We start from the raw sequence: 18,815 nt of genomic DNA on the forward strand, positions 1-18,815 counted from the left end.
TTTCCAAGGAGTGCCTGGAGGATTCAAACTGCCGACCCTTTGGTTAGCAGCTGTAGCACTTAACCACTATGCCACCAGGGTTTCCTCCTCCCCATATAAAAGTTCTATAATTACATCTTTTATTCCCCATTTTCGTTTTGAGGTTGTTGTCATTTTAGGTTAATTCCTCTGGTTTCCTGTAGTTAGTTTTTTAGCTTTATTTTGCTTTTGTGAAGCCTTTATCTGGGTTGGTATCTGAATGATGTTGTTGTGTGTCTTTTTCTCAGGTTGTTGTCTGATGCTGTTGATTCTCTATCCAAATCTCATCTGTTTTTTTCATATTGCCTTAGTTTCTGCTTATCTGAGAATGTTTTAGTTTTGCCATCATTTTTGAAAAACAATTTTTCTGAATACATGATTCTTGGTTGGCAGTTCTTTTCCTTCAGGATTTTATATATGTCATCCCATTGCTTTCTTGCCTGCATGGTTTCTGATGAGAAATTAGCACTTAGTCTTATTGAAGCCCCATTTTAAGTGATATTTAGCTTTTCATGAGCTGCTTTAGGAATTCTTTCTTTTTCTTTGTTTTTGGAAAGTTTTATTATGATACGTCTTGGTGAATTTTTGGAGGTCTATCCTATATGGGGTTAAGTGAGCTTCTTGGATGGTAACCTTCTCATCTTTCATGATATTTGGGAAGTTTTCAGCCTATATAGCTTCAGAAATTCTCTCTGTACTTTTTTCCGCTCCTTTTCTGGAATTCCAATTACACATAAATTATTGCTCTTGATGACAGCCCACAGAACTCTTAGGCTTTCTTAATTTCTTTCATTCTTTTCTTTTTTCTGTTTGTGCCTCAAACAAATTAGTATCAAGGGGTTTTTCCTCTATTTCACTGATTCTTTCTTCTATTGATTCAATTTTACTTCTGTGTCCTTCCATAGAGTTATCTATTTCTGATATTTTATTGTTAATCTTCTGTATGTCTAGTTGTTGTTTTGTATGGTTTCTAATAGAAGAAGTACAACCAGAATGCTCCTTAGAAGCAAGGATGGCAAGACTGCATCTTACATACTTTGGACATGTTGTCAGGAGGGATCAGTCCCTGGAGAAGGAAATCATGGTTGGCAGAGTACAGGCTCAGTGGAAAAGAGGAAGACCCTCAATGAGGTGTATTGACACAGTGGTTGGAACAATGAGCTCAAGCATAACAATGATTGTAAGGATGGCTCAGGATCAGGCAGTGTTTCGTTCTGTTGTGCATAGGGTCGCTATGAGTCAGAACCAACTCGATGGCACCTAACAACAACAACATGGTTTCTAATTGTCCATTGAGTCTGTCATTTTGTTCTTGGATTGTTTTCCTGAATTCTTCTAAGTTTTTTTTTCTGTTTTCCTTGAGCTCTTTGAGGATCCTAAATATAAGTATTCTGAAATCCTTCTCAAGTAGTTCTGTTATAGACCAGCAATGCTCACTGGATGTGTGGGGCAGCTGGCAAGTGACCAGTGTGGCAGGTGCTCTCATTGCTGCTATTTGGTGAAAAAGGCAGCAGGTTGAGGATGAGTGGCAGGGGGTGTGGTCAGTGACCAGTGGAGTAAGCATGCTCACTGCTGCTCACCGTTGGGCAGGGTGATGGGGTTTGGAGGGCAACCAGGGTGTGGGAGGGCTCTCTGCTGCTTGCTGGGTGGACTGGGAAGTGGGCGTGGGGGTGTAGTGGGCAGAGAGTTGTGATGGGTGATCATCAGGGCAGGTGTGCTCACTGCCACTTGCTGGGTTGGTGGGTGGTGGGTGGGGGAGTGTGGTGGGTGACCAGGAGTGTGGGAGCACTATTTGCTGCTCACTGGATGTGCTGGGTGGCAGGCAAGTGGGTGTGATGGGCAGAAGAGTGTGATGGGGGACTGACAACTCAGGCATGATCTCTATAGCTCACCTTGTGCATAGGGCAGCTGAGTGTGGAGGGTGACCAGGGGCATGATATCACTTTCTTCTACTCAGTGAGTGGAGCAGCAGGTTTTGGGTCTGATAGGCAGGCAGGTGGGGTAGGTTACCTACAACATGGTTGTGCTCATTGCTGCTCACCAGGTGGGTTGAGTGGGGGTTGGGGAGTGTGGTGGATGACTGGGGACGTGGAGACTCTCTCTCATCCACCAGGTGGGAGGAGCAGCGGGCAGGGGAGTATATAGCGCAACTGGTGGTGTGATCACTGTCACTTGCTGGGTGGATGGGGGATTGGCTGGTGGGGTGGGGCTTGCTGGGGGGACAGAGGGGGCTCATACCAGGGTCCCTGAGTGGGCAGGGAATCAGAAGTGTGGGGGTCCATGATGCCAATCACCAGGAGGGTGGGAGGAGGGTCACTGGGTGTGGGTGCCTGGGTGCTCCCTGTTGGCTGCAGCCAGCAATTGGGACCTGGTCCTGACCAAGTGCGAGGAGTGGCGAGAGCTTACCAAAGTCTGGTCTGGTGGGGAACCTCCTGAACACTCTATGGATCTATTACTCTGTGTGGACCACCCACCCTAATGATCTGGGACCACTACTGGTGAATTGTTCTGTCTCTGGATCCTGGCTCCCTTCATGCCCTGTGGATTGGAATATCCCTGGAGCCCTCACCCTCCTCCTTATACTTTCCCTCCTTAGATCCAGTTCATGTTCTGCTCACCTTGTTTCATTCAGGGTATTTCTACACAGTTCCTCTGTCTCCTATTGGGAATTATGTTGTCAAAGAGCAAACTGGAGCATCTCTTAAAATTAAAGCAAAGAGTTTATTGAAGGCACAAAGAGATCTAGATTGGGCATAACTTCATGAGGATTCCATCTCGTTGAGGATCTTCCTCTTTTTCACTGGCCCTCTACCGGGCATGATGTCCTTCTCCAGGGACTGGTCCCTCCTGACAACATGTCCGAAGTATGTGAGATGTAGTCTCTCTATTCTCACTTCTAATGAGCATTCTGGCTGTACTTCTTCCAAGACAGATTTGTTCATTTTTCTGGCAGTACATGTTATATTCAATATTCTTCACCAATACCATAATTCAAAGGCATCATTTCTTTAGTCTTCCATGTATGTATATATACACACACACACATATATATACAGAGAAAGAGAGATTTATTTCAAGGAAATGGCTCATTCGGTTGTAGAGGTTGGAAAGTCCCAAGTCCCTGGGCCAAGCATCAGGCTGGAGATTTTTCCTGATTCACATAGCTGCAGGGACTGATGACTCCCAGATTGGCAGGTCAGATGACAGGCTGCTAGCTTGTGGGCTGTGGAGGTTGATGAACCCAAGATCAGAAGGTAAGATGGCAAGGTGCTGGCTCAACTCCCAAGAGCCAGAGTTCAGATGATGACGAGATGAATACAGGATCCAGAGCAGAGCAAAAGGCAGTGAGCTTTTCTAGAAAGTCCATATATATTGGATGCAGGCCATACCCCCAAGGAAACTCCCTTTCAACTGATTGGCTGCTCATAGCAGATCCCATCATGGAGGTGATTACATCATTACATAACTGCCAAACTGCATCATAACTGCCAAACCACTAGAATCTTGGCCCTCCCAAGTTGACACAGAAGATTAACCATCACAGTAGCCAACTAAAAATATCAAGAAAAAGGGGAATTGTATATGGGCATTAATGATTGATTGTAGATCAGATTAGCTTCAGATTAAAGTTCTTTGAAATGTAAAGGTGGGCTATTCCATCAGGAAGGAATGAATCAGAGCCTAAGTGAGAGGCCCTAGCCAGTTCAGTTAGTTATGGACACATTCTTCCTGAGAACAAACTACCATAATTTTATTAGAAAGATTAAATTGATCTGAAACACAGCATTTCTTATATAAAATGCATTGAATTAAACCAAAACAGCGTTTTGCAATTATAATAATAAAAACGATGAGGAATATAAAGATTGCAAAATACTGTAGCAATTTTTCCCACCATCCAACCCAAGAGGAAAACCAATTACTCCTAATTTCATTTAAGGAGGGAACAGGATCATTAAGATGAGATACTACATGTTGCATATGATTCACATAGATTGTAATATTAGCATTATTGTCAGGAATATAGAAACAGCAATCAGATTTTACTATGGCATGGTTACCTCCTTGGGCCACAATTAGGATGTTGGGGCCATTCTCTTTTGCAGTACTACTTTTCTCATTATAGCTATTTTGGTACTGATCTCTTGAAGTCCATGGGCACTGCGATTTAGGGCAATTTGCACATATTTAGTTAATACTTCTACACGTGCCATAACATTCAAGTCCTACTTGAGATGCAAATACTGCCACTATAACCGATGAAATACTGATCAAGACCACCCAGCCCTCAATGTGGGTGCATTAGCTGGTAAAGAGAGTTCAGTTAAAATACATCTTTGAGTCCAGCTGAGGCCCCGAGTGCATCTTCCAATGCAGCCTGGTGGTAGCTAAGGCCAAAGTTTGGTTCTGTATGACCAAAAGGAGCCAATAGCTTGTAAAGTTATATTTGATGCACATTCAGACATTGGAAGCCATAATATAAGTCCAAGGAGGGCTGGGTTATTCATGTGGGTGTGGTTAGATTGCTCCCAGCAAAGAGGAGCAGTCTGACTTAGTCTCCCTGCTTGGGGGGTTAGCCAGATGAATCCATCCAACAGTTGTTGATATGGACCTACAATACAAAGAGTACTGATTGTGGGTTTGGAAGATTCTTTAATTAACCCTTTTTGAGTGGCTTTATTCAGTAAAATAAATGTTGAGTTATGGCCTGAGTTTCGTTCAGATCTGAAAAGAGACCATTATCAATGTAAAATCTAGTGATAGTGATTTCCTGTAATAATTAACTATTTCTCCGTGGTTGTGGTTCTTGTATCCATAGATCAAGAGCAACCCAATCAGATTCCTGTAGTGGAGAGATCCGCCAGGGAAGGCCATACTGACTTGAAGTTGGGAGGGCACCACATATCCAACAATTAAACCTTTTAAAATGGTGAGCATAAATATCTGCCCAATACAGCCCAATACAGTAAAACTATAGCAAAGGTAAAATAAATAAAAATAAAGAGGTGCATTTTCAGGCCTGGTCCAGGGTCTCAGATGTCTGCCTCAGATGTTGTCTGCTTCTGGCAGTGGGGTGTCTGAATTTTAGCTTAAGTCCTTCAGTAGGTTGAACAGTCCAGGAAGGTGTTTTAGCTCCTTCATCTGGGATAGGTGGATCCAGGTTTTAATTCCCTGTAAATTAGTGGCACAAGAGTTAGTTAATTACAAGTTAATTACTTATCCAGTAAAACAGGTTCTCCTGTCACTGCAAAGAATTGTTGGTGCTTCCCAAGTGGGACTTATGTTTTCTAGAAGTTCCTCAGCCACAAAGGTTGCAGTGGCACAGTAGCTAGGAAAGGCCTCTACCCAATGTGAAAATCTGCAAACCATTAATAAATACATATTTGTAACCATGTGAAGGTGGGAGCTAGATAAAATTTAATTACCATTCAAGCACTGGTCCTGAAGGTAATGGGTATCTTCCAGGTGAAACTTTAAAGGTTTGCCTGGATTATAGCAAGAACAAATGGAGCAATGAGAGGCAATATGTGTGGCCACCTCAAAAAATTGTCGCCACCAGTATTTCTTTAAATTTTCAATCATTTTATCTCATCCTAAATGGGATCCTTAATGGATAGCTTTCAACTTAGGAACATGAAATGATTTAGAAAAGACAAGCTTTCTGATTAGGCCCCAATCATAATTTGGTTATGGGATCCTGAGAACACTCTGTTCTCCTCTGTTTTTCAATTTTAGCTAATTGTTTTTTTTTTATTTTTGTTTTTTGTTAATTTTTCTAAAGTTAATTCATTAAAATTGTAATAATTTATGAGATAATTAGGGTAATCTTTGTTTCCTTTAGGGATAAAGTAACTTGAGAGGCGGCTTGTTTGGCTGCTTTATCAGCAAGGTTATTCCTTCTGATCTCTGCAGTATGAGGGACTCCTTTAGGTTGATGAGCCTGTGTTTTTATTACAGCAATCTCAGAGGGGAGTAGTAAAGTGTTTAAAAGTTCTGCTACTAAAGTTTCATTTTTTTAAGGCAATTCCAGAAGAGGTTAGAAATCCTCTCTGTCTCCATAACATGCTAAAATCATGAGTCATTCTGATGGTATATTTAGAATCCATGTAAATGTATTTTCCTTTAGCAAACTTGCAGGCTCTAATAAGAGCAATTGGAAACCCTGGTTGCATAATGGTTAAGAGCTATGGCTGCTAAAGGCAGTTCGAATCTACCAGGCACTCCTTGGAAACTCTATGGAGCAGTTCTAGTCTGTCCTATAGGGTCGCTATGAGTCAGAATCAACTCAAGGGCACCAGGTTTTGGTTTTATTTTTGGTAAGAGCAACAGAGCCCTGATTGCACAGTGGTTAAGTGCTTGGTTGCTAACCAAAACGTAGGCAGTTCAAACCCACCAGCTGCTCTTTGGAAACCCTATGGGTTGTACTCTGTCCCATAGGGTTGCTATGAGTCAGAATTAACTTGACCACAACAGGTTAGTTTTTATTATTTTTTATTAAGAGCAATTAATTCATCTTGTTGGACTGAAGTAGCTTCGGGAAGGGCTTGACTTTCAGGAACCTCAGTAGAGATTATGATGGGATCCAGGCCTGATAGTGAGAGCTACTAAGAGCAGGGTTTCAAGTAGGAACAGTTGGGAATTGAATTGTACCTCCCCACAAAATGTATGTCAACGTGGCTGGGCCATGATTCCCAGTATTGCGTGATTGTCCACCATTTTGTCATTTGATGTGATTTCCTTATGTGCTGTAAATCCTGCCTTTATGATGTTACTGAGGCAAGATTAGAGGCAGTTATGTTAATGAGGCAGGACTCAATCTACAAGATTGGGTGTATGCTGAGTCAATCTCCTTTGAGATATAAAAGAGAGAAGTGAGTAGAGAGGTGGGGTGACCTCCTACCACCAAGACAACAGGGCCAGGAGCACAGAGCGTCCTTTGGACCAGAGATCCCTGCCATGAAAAGCTCCTAGACCAGGGAAAGATTGATGACAAAGACCTTCCCCCAGAGTTAACAAAGACAGAAAACCTTCCCCCGGAGCTGACACCATGAATTCAGTCTTCTAGCCTCCTAGGCTGTGAGAGAATAAATCTCTTTTTGTTAGAGCCATCCACTTGTGGTATTTCTGTTTCAACAGCACTAGATAACTAAGACAGGAGCCATCAACAAATAAAATTAAATCATGATTAGCCAAAGGTGTTTCTCTTAAATCTTTTGGGGGATTTAAAGGCTGTTCAGTTAAATTTAAGCAGTCATGAGTTGGGTAATCCTTACAGTCAATTTCTGGAAGAAGAGTGGTGGGATTTAAACAATCCACAGAATATAGTCTAATATTAGGTGCTGCCAGGGGGGGAACTTCAAAGGAAATGAGTCAACTGGTGGAATGATGTTGAATCAAAGGTGAGTTAATAATTGCAGATAGTGCATGGAGAACACAAACATTTAAAAAATTTCCCAGCACTTTTTTATATCTGAGTGCTTTTGATTTGTTTTGCCGTGGTATCAACAGCTCTGAGGCAGGGAGGGAAGCCCTTAGCTACAGGGTCAAGCTGCAGGCATAGTAGCCTACTGGCCTCTGATGTTCTACGTGCTTCTGGGTTAAAATGCCTAAAGCATTTCCAGAGGCTTCGTTTACAAACAGAGAAAATTCTAGGTGATCGTTAGGAAAGCCTAGTGCAGGTGTGTTTGCTAGAGCTTCTTTTAATTATGGCTTCCTGATCTTTCAGTGCAATTTGGAAAGGATCTGGTTTGGAAGCTTTCAAATATTTATATAAGGGTTGGGCTAACAAGGAAAAATTAGGAATCCAAGTTCTACAGTAGTCGTAATCCCCAGAAACTCATATAATTATTTCTTAGTTTGGGGGATAAGAAAAGCAAAAACAGCTTCTTTCTACTTAGGATCAATAGAAATGCCTTCTGCAGAAATTCAATGACCTAAATACTTAACGGAATGCTGGGCCAATTGTAGTTTTTTTCTAGAAACTTTATGCCATGCAGTAGGTAAATATTTTAGTATGTTTATGCTGTCATCAATGCAGGCTTGCTGAGTATATGAGTAGATCATCAACATATTGCAGTAATTTAGATTCATTTTTTAAATTGCAAGGGTTATACATCAGCATGGAGAATTTGAAAGAAATAGCTGGGAGATTCAGTAAAACCCTGAGGCTTTACCTGAACCTGTTGCGGTCAAGTTGACTCCAACTCATAGTGACCCTATAGGAGAGAGTAGTACTGTCCCATAGGGTTTCCAAGGAGTTCCTGGTAGATTCAAACTGCTGACCTTTTGATTAGCAGCCTAACTCTTAACCACTATGCCACCATCCAGGTAAATTGTAGATTTTCCCAGGTGAAGGCAAACAAATATTGGCTCTCAGGATGGACAATAATACAGAAAAAAAATAACTACAAAGAATAATTACAGTAAAGTGTGTAGCATCCAGTGGAACATTAGAATGCAATAAGTGAGGATTTGGGGCTACTGGAAATCTAGGTATAATAATGGAGTTAATAGCCCTTAAATCCTGTACAAACCTCCAGCCTCTGTTATCAGATTTCTTAACAAGCAACACAGATGTGTTACAAGAGCTGGTGCAGAGAACAATTAAACCTTAGAAAGGAAGTCCTAAATAATAGGAGATAAATGCCTCTCTGTCTTCTCCTTTAAGGGTGTATTGAGGGAGCCTCACTAAAGGCTTAGAGTATCTTCCTCAACTTTAACATATTATACTGAAAAAACTCATCCCACATCAGTAGATGTGGTGGCTCGTAAAGTGTCAGGAATTAATGAAAAATGGTCAGGGGAAATGGGTTAAAAGGTCTGGGGAAATGGGTTATAAAAAAAATTTTATAACCCACTAATTTCCCTTTGCTTCACTATTATGAGGACATTTGTCATTGGATTTAGGGCACACTTGGATAACACAGGATGATCTCATCTCAAAATTCCTAATTTAATTACATCTGAGAAAACTGTTTTCAAAATAAAGTAAAATTCACAGGTTCTGGGGATTAAGATGTGGACATATCTTTTTGGCAGCCTCCATTCAATTAGTGTAGGGGGTTGAGGAGGGGAGATAAGACAAAGGCCTTCTTAGTGGATAGCTCTCAGGGTGTTGTATCTGCAAAATAATTAGACCTTCATGCTATCCAGATTAACAGTCCTATTGTCAGCTTCAAGGGAGTATTATTATACAGTGTGGCAGTCTACTTCAGTTCTCTTTGTCTGTGCCTGATCCCTGAAGGAATAAGGTGTTAAAAGGAAAAAAAATCCATTTGCACATGGTAGGTATTGTCTCTGTTCTAAAGGAGAAACTGATTATAAACTGTGGCTAATGTGCCTATATCCCTTTACTCACTGGTCAGCAAGTTTACAAGGCTGCTCATCATTCTTTTCCTGAATTTGAAGGCTCTATATCTGCTGGTCCACACTCAACCACTTTTGAGCCTCTCTTGGAATGGGGGCATAAGAAAATTTGGAATGCTGTCTCGCTCATTGTAATGAAGTACACCTCTGCAAGGCTGCACTAGGGCCCATCATCCTAGACTCTCACTTAGCTGTTGCAACTCTGTAATTGTGGTTTCCAGACTTCTCTGGCTAGACAATGGAAATAAGAGGCATTAATCCTTTATACTCTCTGGTCTCCTTAAACCTAGCTGGGATTTTTAACAATTCTAGTCCCCAGTCTCCCAGGGGTTTTGACCATAAGAGGGATCAGGATGTGGGACTTCTTTTACAGAGGCTCGCTTTGTTGCTGCCTTCTCTCATTTCAGATCATCCTCTCCCCAAACTAGAAATGAGCTTTTGCTTCTCCTCTATATAATGAATTCGAGTCCTGGCTTAGTTGCTTATTAGCTGTGTAATCTTGTGCAAATTACTTTGCTACTAAGTGACTCAGTGTTCTCATCCACAGAGTCGACATGATAATAAATGGTATCTACCTTACAGAAAAATTTTTTTTTTTTTTTTTTACCTTACAGAGTTGTAAGGATTAAATGAAGTTAAGTCATACAAATCATTTTAGAATTATGCCTGGCACGTAGTAAGTGCTTAAGAAGTGTTGGCTATTGTTACTTTCAAGTGAGGCAATATTTCTAAAATGATATTAATGCTGTGATAAATGTAGGTTGTGGGTACTACTTGCTTCAAAACGAACAAAAAGGGAGTTTCATTCTCTTAGGGAGGAAGGGGTCCCAGAAAGCATCATAGAGGAATTGTACTTGAAAGATCAGTAATTACTTGTCAAACAGATGGTAGGAGGATGCAGGCCTACAAGTGTGTGCAAAAAGGCAAGGGAATGCAAAACTGATGCATTTAGGAAGGTACAAACAGGTAAGTAGGGCTAAAAGGGGAGAGAGGTGGGGAAAGAATGGGCTACAGAAGCCTGATTTAGAGGACCTGGTGTGGAGTTTAGATTTTAACCTATAGATCAACATGTCTCCACAATTAGTGTATTTGAGAATCACCTAGAGCTACTTATTTAAAATTGAAATATCTGTGCCCTGCCCTAGAGGTTTGAGGGAGAGTTCAGCAATCTGTGTATTTAATAAGCATTCCAGATGAGCCTGAGAAATGTCGTCTACCTACACCACACTGTGAGCAACTTTTTGCTGCAGGCTCTGGAGATTTGATTAAATTTATGTTTTTGGAAAGATTCCTTTAAGACTATCATTCTCAACCTTAGCTGCACAGTGGAATCAATGAGGGTGCGGCCAAACATTATGTTTTTTTTAAAGTTCCCCAGGTGATTACAATGTTCAGCCAAGGTTGACAAGTACTGGTCTAGAAGCAGTGTAGAGGACAGATATTAGAGTGGTAAAACTGGAAGTAGGAAGTTAATTAAGATGTTGTAATATAGGCAGTATTGTAGTAGAGACGATAGTGATGAGGGCAAGAACAAACGCAGTAGCTGGAGAGCTGGGGAAGTGAGGGTAGATGAGATATTAAGGCTAGGTCATCTAGGGCTTGGAGATTGTGTAAGGGGGAGAGGGAGAGCTTCCACTTGGGAAGAGGAAGAGGCAAGGGGGTGGTGACATTCCTCAATAAGATGGTCCCTACATAGTTAAACTTTAAGCCAAGGAAATGATCTTTACAGGGGTCTTTGATTTGATAAAGTCCTTAACTTGATAAAGTCCCTACCTTGATAAGATCTCTAACTTGGTAATTAAACCTTAAGCCAAGGAAAGAGTCTTCGTAGGGGGGTCTTGTCCTGGCCTTTACATGTTAATAGAGACAGACAAAGAGACAAAGGGTATAAAACCCTAAGAAAATGACTAAGGGGCACTCTGATTCTTTCTCTCCCTGAGTAGCCCGCTTGACGCTTCCTAATCAAGTGTACATTTACTACTAACCCTCTGCTTGCTAATAAACCTCTGCTTGCTTGGCACTGTTTGTCTCAGTGCTTGAATTCTTTCCTACACCGAAGACAAGAACCGAGGCCATTCTCTGGTAACAATTGCATATAGAGGTGAGGAAGTGGGCAATATTAAGAATGACTCCTTCATTTCTGAGTTGGGCTTTGAGTAGATGCAGCTACCATTCAATGAGATAGGAACCACAGGAGGAGAAACAAGTTTGGTTAGCAGAGTGGGGGAGCATTGGTTTCCAGACTTTAGTGTGCAAAAAAATCACCCGGGGAGCTTATAAAGAATATAAAATCCTATCCCTCCCCTTTATCATTTAGAAGGACTTGGAATGGGGCCCAGTGATATGCTTTTCTCTTTTATTTTTTAAAACAAACAGCCTCGGTATAATATTTAAGCCTTTGTTAAATGTATTGAGAAACATTTTAAAAAAAGAAAACTAAAAGCAAATTTAAATTTCATGAAAAATCTATTCTACTCCAATAAACAGACAGTGGTGACTCTTCGAAGAAAAGTTTGAAGTTGATGGACATTTAACAATGTTTTGTTTTGTTTTTGTACACAGCTTTATAAAACGTTCACAGTATAATAAATGATTTTTATGCATGACTGTTTAAAGTGATTACAACTCAATCTAGGTAGCAATTAACTTTAATGAAACAGTTCTATTGTTATAATTAAAAGTAACCAATGTATCTGAAAGTGTATGTGGAGCCATCTCAGTAAACATTGCTTGTATCGTAAGTGCTCATTCATTCCATTTTCAGGAATTTCAGAATCTCTTTGTTCTCCTTTGCCTTGTGAAACATTTCAAAATCCTAAAAGCAGGTAAAATTAATATTAATGCTGATAATTCCTAATTAAGAAGCTATTAAACTGGAGTGTCCAGGTGTGTTTGCTAGTTATCTTGCCTGGGCCTTTGCAAACTTCTGCCAGTTAAGTTAGATGAGAATTTTCCACAAAGTACCTGACATTTTATACTATGAAGTATGATGAAAAATACTGCATACTCTAAAATCCACTGCTGTTGAGTCGATTCCACCCCTTAGTGACCCTATAGGACAGTGTAGAACTGCCCCATAGGGTTTCCAAGGCTGTAAATCTTTATGGAAGCAGACTGCCACATCTTTCTCCTGAAGAGCAGCTGATGGGTTTGAACCACCGATCTTTTGGTTAGCAGCTGAGCATTTAACCACTGCACCACTAGAACCGAAAAAAAAAAAACCAAACCCACTGCCGTCAGTCGATTCCGACTCATAGCGACCCTATTGGACAGAGTAGAAATGGCCCATAGATTTTTCAAGGAGCGCCTGGTAGATTAGAACTGCTGAACTTTTGGTTAGCAGCTGTAGCTCTTAACCACTGCACCACCAGGGCTTCTGCACCACCGGGGATCCCCTAAATACTGCATAAGTATCTTCAAACAAACAGAATGATATATTTTCCTTTTATAATAACCTTTTCATAATAAAGTACGAGTATGCCTTGTCTTCGGGAACATAATTATATCATTTTATTTTTTTTTATAGATGGGGAAATCTGACCATCACACTTCATAAATATATTATTTCCCCACGTATATGACCTTAAGGTAAAAAATAAAATTAAAATTAAAATGGCCACAGTATTCTCGGCCACTGAATATCTGAGATGCTTGAGCCTTAAGGGTGAAAACCTTCATCCTTATTTCTGGAAGTGCTTTCAAACTGACAGAACTGTCTATTATTTCATACTTTATTTTATAAGTGTCTAAAATTCTGGTACTTTCCCTGTTTCACTTAGATAGATAGAGATATAGAAAAGAAAGATGTTAATCAACTGGTCACAACATTTTTATGTTTTTTTTTTCCATTTTCCCTGTCCATTATTTTATGGAAGAGGAATAGCTTTCAGTGGTGTGAAGTCTCTGAGGAGAGAAAGCTTGATATTTTTCTTGTGGAATATATGTGTGCATATATAATATGTAATATATAAGTATGCATAATAAACATATGTATTATATAAACATAAAGAATAAAGGTAAACTGGCAATGAAAGGAGGATGAAAATCCTTAATGGGTTATATAACATTTACCAAATTGATTTCATACTGCACATGAATTGGTGAGAACATTCTGCCAATAGTTGAGGCAAGCTTTTGAACTCATTACTGTACTAATTTATGCTGATGTCTATGGTAGCTCTCTGTAGGAAATAGACATGAGTCTAGATTTTTAAATTTGAAGGAAACATACCACAAGTTCCAAATCAAAATCAGGGCCTGTGTGTAAGTATAGAGGTAAAGTCTTTGGAATTTAAAACAAAGCTACACCTGGGATTACGATTTACAAATACAGATGACCAGTTCTTGCTATGTCCTTTCATATGAACCTGTTAGATTTGTATCATTTGTTAATAGATTGTATTTTTCCCCATTATTTTCTCCCCTGAAACACACACTACTGCTAAAGTAAAACTGTAGTAGTTGTGTATCTTTTAAATATATTTTACACCTGCAACTTTTATTTTATTTCATAACGTAAATCTTAGGTAAAGTTTGAGGTTTCTACTTTTTCATGTAACGATCTCTGGGCATTTCTGTAACTTTTATAAAACCTCTGATGTTAGAATGAGAAATACATGTGAAAGCAACTGGACAAGTGCAAACCCCAGTTTATTAAAGTGGGATTTCTGTGAAAGTGCTTGTCTATTGACTACTGTCTTAGTACCAAGTTTTTTTGTTTGAATACTTCAAAATGTAATCCATTCATACTTAGAAAGTACTGCCTATTTCCAATGGGCAGGTGAGAAATTCTGAAATTACAAAATGCAGTATTTCTACTTTTTAAGTCTTGTTAGTTTTTAAAATTGCAAAAATGTGGTGCATGTGACTTAGGTCATATCTTTGTAGTGGTTTTTCGAAAGCTCTTCAGAGAAATAAGAGTTGCCTAGACCAGTACTACACTGAGCGTGGTTCACAGACTACGTAGTAGCATCATCATTACCTAAGAGTTTTTATTCTCGAGCTTTACCTAAATCCCATGGAATCAGAGTTTCTGGAGGTGGGGGCAGGAATCTGTTTTAACAAGCCCGCTGGGTGACTTTTTTTTTTTTTCTGATTGTGCTTTAAATGAAGGTTTACAGAACAAATTAGTTTCTCATTAAACAATTATTACACATATTGTTTTGTGACATTGGTTGCCAACCCCACAAAGTGTCAATACTCTCCCCTTCTCTATCTTGGGTTCCCCATTTACATTCATCCAGCTTTCCTGTCCCCTCCTGCCTTTTTGTCCTTGCCCCTGGGCTGGTGTGCCCATTTAGTCTCCTATAAGTGGCTGAGTGACCTGTATTATTGTTTGTTTTATGGGCCTGTCTAACCTTTGGCTGAAGGGTGAACCTCAGGAATGACTTCAGAAGTGAGTTAAAAGGATGTTCAGGGGCCATACTCTTTGGGGTTTCTCCGGTCTCTGTCAGACCAGTAAGCCTGGTCTTTTTTTGTGAGTTAGAATTTTGTTCTACATTTTTCTCCAGCTCTGTCTGGGCCCCTCTATTGTGATCCCTGTCAGAGCAGTCAGTGTTGGTAGCCGGGCACCATCTGGTTGTACTGGACTCAGTCTGGTGGAGGCTGTGGTAGTTGTGGTCCATTAGTTCTTTGGGCTGATCTTTCCTTTGTGTACATGGTTTTCTTCATTCTCCCATGCTCCAGATGAGGCAGGACAAGTGGAGTATCTTAGATGGCCGCTCAAAAGCTTTTAAGACCCCAGAGGCTGCTCACCAAAGTAGGATGTAAAACATTTTCTTCATAAACTATATTATACTAGTTGGGCTAGATATCTCTTGACCTCCAGGTGACTTTCATGCTATAGTTTGAGAATCATGGACTGAAAGTTGCATGAATAGTCTGCTGCATCCATTGCAGTCTTTATGTATTCCAAAGCATTCCTTTCTACAGGCTCTTTTTGTACCATATCCAAAAACATAAATCACGCCTAAAAAAAAAACTAGTCTAGTGGCCCATAGTTTTTTTATTTTTAAACTACTTATCATTATTGTTTGTTTCTTAGTATCCAGGTGAAGTCACTAATCTACCTGACTGGATATTATGCAAAAGCAGTGAACTCTTTCTAGGTTAAGGTCAGATCTCCTTCCTCCCTGCATCTATCACAGTGTCTGACACACAGCAGGAGCATGATGAATGTTTGTCAATCATTTATGATCAATTCCAAATCCTTCTTTTGTCGTGCTTCTCCAAAAACTTTGCAGAAAGAAGTTCTTAGTGACATAATTGTCCTTCTATAACCTCACCATCTAATATGATAACCACTAACCACATGTGACAATTGTGCACTTGAAATGTGGCTAGTTCAAAATGAAATGTGCATAAGCACAAAAATGCATACTGGATTTAAAGGCTTAGTATATAAAAACAATGTATAATATCTCTATGTTATATGTTGACTATATTTTGAAATGATAACATTTTGGATGTATTTTGGCAAATGAAGTATATTAAAATTAATCTCACTTGTTTCTTTTAAAAATACGTGGGTTTAAAAAAAGTAGATACTAGAAAATTTAACATTATATACGTGGCTCATATTATATTCCTATTGGAAAGCAGTGTTCTATAATACTTCCTATATCTTGATCAAACTACTTATGGACCAGCTTTAATTCTTCCAACAAATGTCTGATCTATGCAAATACACCTGCTTCTTAAAAATCAGTAGTTTGCCCCAGTCTTATCTGAAGATTTTGACTATTCACTCACCGGCATATTGCTTCTCCATTTTCTTTTATCTCTTCCATTTGAGACGTCTGCAAAGGTCCTTCAGATGGTTAAGGTGAACCTTCCAGATCAGTCAGTTCTTAGAGCACAACATGGGTGAAGGCATTAACTACCTTCTCTAGTCTCCCCTGTACCCCCCACCTCTGTCAACCAGGAGAGTAGCGAGTTGAGTTGAAGAATGAAAGACAGAAAGAGGATGACCATGTCTTAGAATAGTCCTAAAGTCCCCCAGAAGAATCTCTTTATTCTGGTCCTTTTTTGCCCACCGAGGCCTCTTTTTTTTCACTTACCTCCCTAGATCCTGACACACTAGTATAATAGACTTTAATGGAGCTTCTTGTTTCGACTCCCAGACTGCTTTGCAGAGGTAACTCAGAGTCAACCACTTCAGGGGGGTTCAGGCTCAGCTGGGGCTCACAAACTCCCACACCTGGCCCTGCCCTTTCCCATGGCCTTTGCTAAGGGGCTAGCAGATGGTGCACTCAGGATTGGCTGGGAAACAGCTGCCCCTGTGGCACAGGCAAGCGCCCATTCCAGGGAGAACTTAGGCCTGGCGACTTGAACCCTGGAGCCCCCAAGGGCCTGAGAGGAGGAACTGGACTCCTAGGTGCTAAATTCCAGCTATGACCTTTTCTCTCTGTCTTCTAGGATCAGGACAGGTCGGGGAGGAGAGGAAAAGAGAGGGTTGCAGGAATAGCAAGTGGTCTCTGAGGTCCTGGTTCCCCTTCTCCCCCTCCCTACTTGGACATGGAGATAAATACTAGATTCATTGCTGGCAACAGTGGCCCATTTATGAGGGGTGGAGACACCTGCAGGAAATAATGACCAAAACACAATAACCTGATGAGTATAGAAAAGAAACAAATAAAACTTGTGTTGCCTGCATTTGTAGGGACAGAGCAAAAGGTGCTGGTACTTACCTGGGATGGGACATGACCACCATGTAACAACCTTTATTGCTATGTCTTCTCCTAGCTCAGGAGGCATTTCTTTCGCAGGGTGGCCTCCCTCCCCACCCCCTTCATGTTCTGAAGACACTCCTTGTGGGCAGCCCCCTGCTGGGAGTTGGCCTTCTGGTATATGGAATAGCTAGTGCCCCAGTCTTTGCCTCTAACACTTCCTCTCTCTTTCCTATGTGTAGAAAGATGATCTCTCTCTTAAAAGCCTGCTGCTTCTACAATAAATTCCCCAGCATCCCTTGTTATTGTAACCTTTATTTTTGTGTTTTAACACTTTCCAGTTGTTGAAGATAGCAATAATAAATATTTACAGGATTTTTCATGTTTGCTAAATGTGGAGAATAGAAATTGAGAGTGAAGGGCCAAAGGAACCACAGCATGGGCTTTTGAGTTACACAAATATGGATTCTATGACTGTACCACTTAATAACTTTGGATCTTGGGCAAATTATTTCTTTCTACCTGTCAGTTTATCTATTATTATAAGAATTATGATGATGCTTAATTAATGGCATTATTGTGAGGATTAAATGAACTAAGTATGTAAAAATATTTGGCACATATACTTTTACATATTGTAGGTAGTTTTTAGGTAGTTCAGTAAATGATAGCAATATTATTGATGACAATAAGTGCTGGACTCTTTGCAGGATGCTTGAGAACACATTGATGAATATGACAAAGAATTTACTGTCAAGGAACTCATAGTGATTACTAATAAGATGACGTTTAGAGAAACCTCAATCAGGCTAAGTGGGGTCAAGGAAGGCATCCTTGAAGAAGTGAGAGCTAAACTGAAACCTGAAGGAAGTGCAGTTTCCAGGAAATTACGAAAGTAAAGAAATTTTAGGAAGAAAGTACAGTCATGAAACAGCATGGTAATTGGATCTTTGTGAGCAAGTGGAGAAATAGATGAGGCTGAGGAAGTAAACAGAGCAAGTCACAGAGGCCCTCAGATTTCACGTTAGATTTTGGTTCTTAGTCTTTTTGAGGCTGCTTTGTAAAAATGTGGATAATTAACCTTGCAGATTTGCTGTGATGATTAATTAAGTGCAGAAGTTGCCTAAGAGTTATCTCTCATTTATGAGGCACTCAATAAGTTGTAACAATTCTTACTATTAATCCCATGGATGATCAAAAGCCATTGAAGGATTTAGCAGGTTTGTGTGAAAGGCAGATCAGTCTAGCAGAGCCTGCGGATTGGAAGGGACAAGATTGCAAGCAGCTGCAGCAATCCAAGACAAAAGGCCATGACAGTAGTGAAAGTCACAGCTATTTAGGAGAGGAGATGGTAAAAATGTCTAAGAAAATGAGATTTAGTCAGTGAAGGATTCTAGGTTGAGAGAAATTTGAGATCTCTATTTTCTTTTGTTGTAGCAGTGGTAGAAAATTATTTTTACCGTTGTTTTCATTATCTTTCTGATGTGAGACTGCGACATAGTTCCTCATTTCACTGTGTGCAATTCCCTTGGCTCCAAGCTAGATTAATACACTATTTTTTACAAAAGGATACCTCTGACAACCTAAGGGTAATTGGTTGATGTGGAATACAAAGTTAGGTTTGGCTCACTCTATAGGATGGTTGTGATAATTATTTTAAATGGTAAAATGCTGTAAAGAAAAAAGCTGCATTGGTAATTGTGACCAAAAGTATCAATTATGTAGGAGTTTTTTGTTTGTTTGTTTATGCTTCACAGTCTACTT

Source organism: Loxodonta africana, chromosome X (assembly GCF_030014295.1).
Source record: "Loxodonta africana isolate mLoxAfr1 chromosome X, mLoxAfr1.hap2, whole genome shotgun sequence".
In the NCBI taxonomy this organism is placed as follows: domain Eukaryota; kingdom Metazoa; phylum Chordata; class Mammalia; order Proboscidea; family Elephantidae; genus Loxodonta; species Loxodonta africana.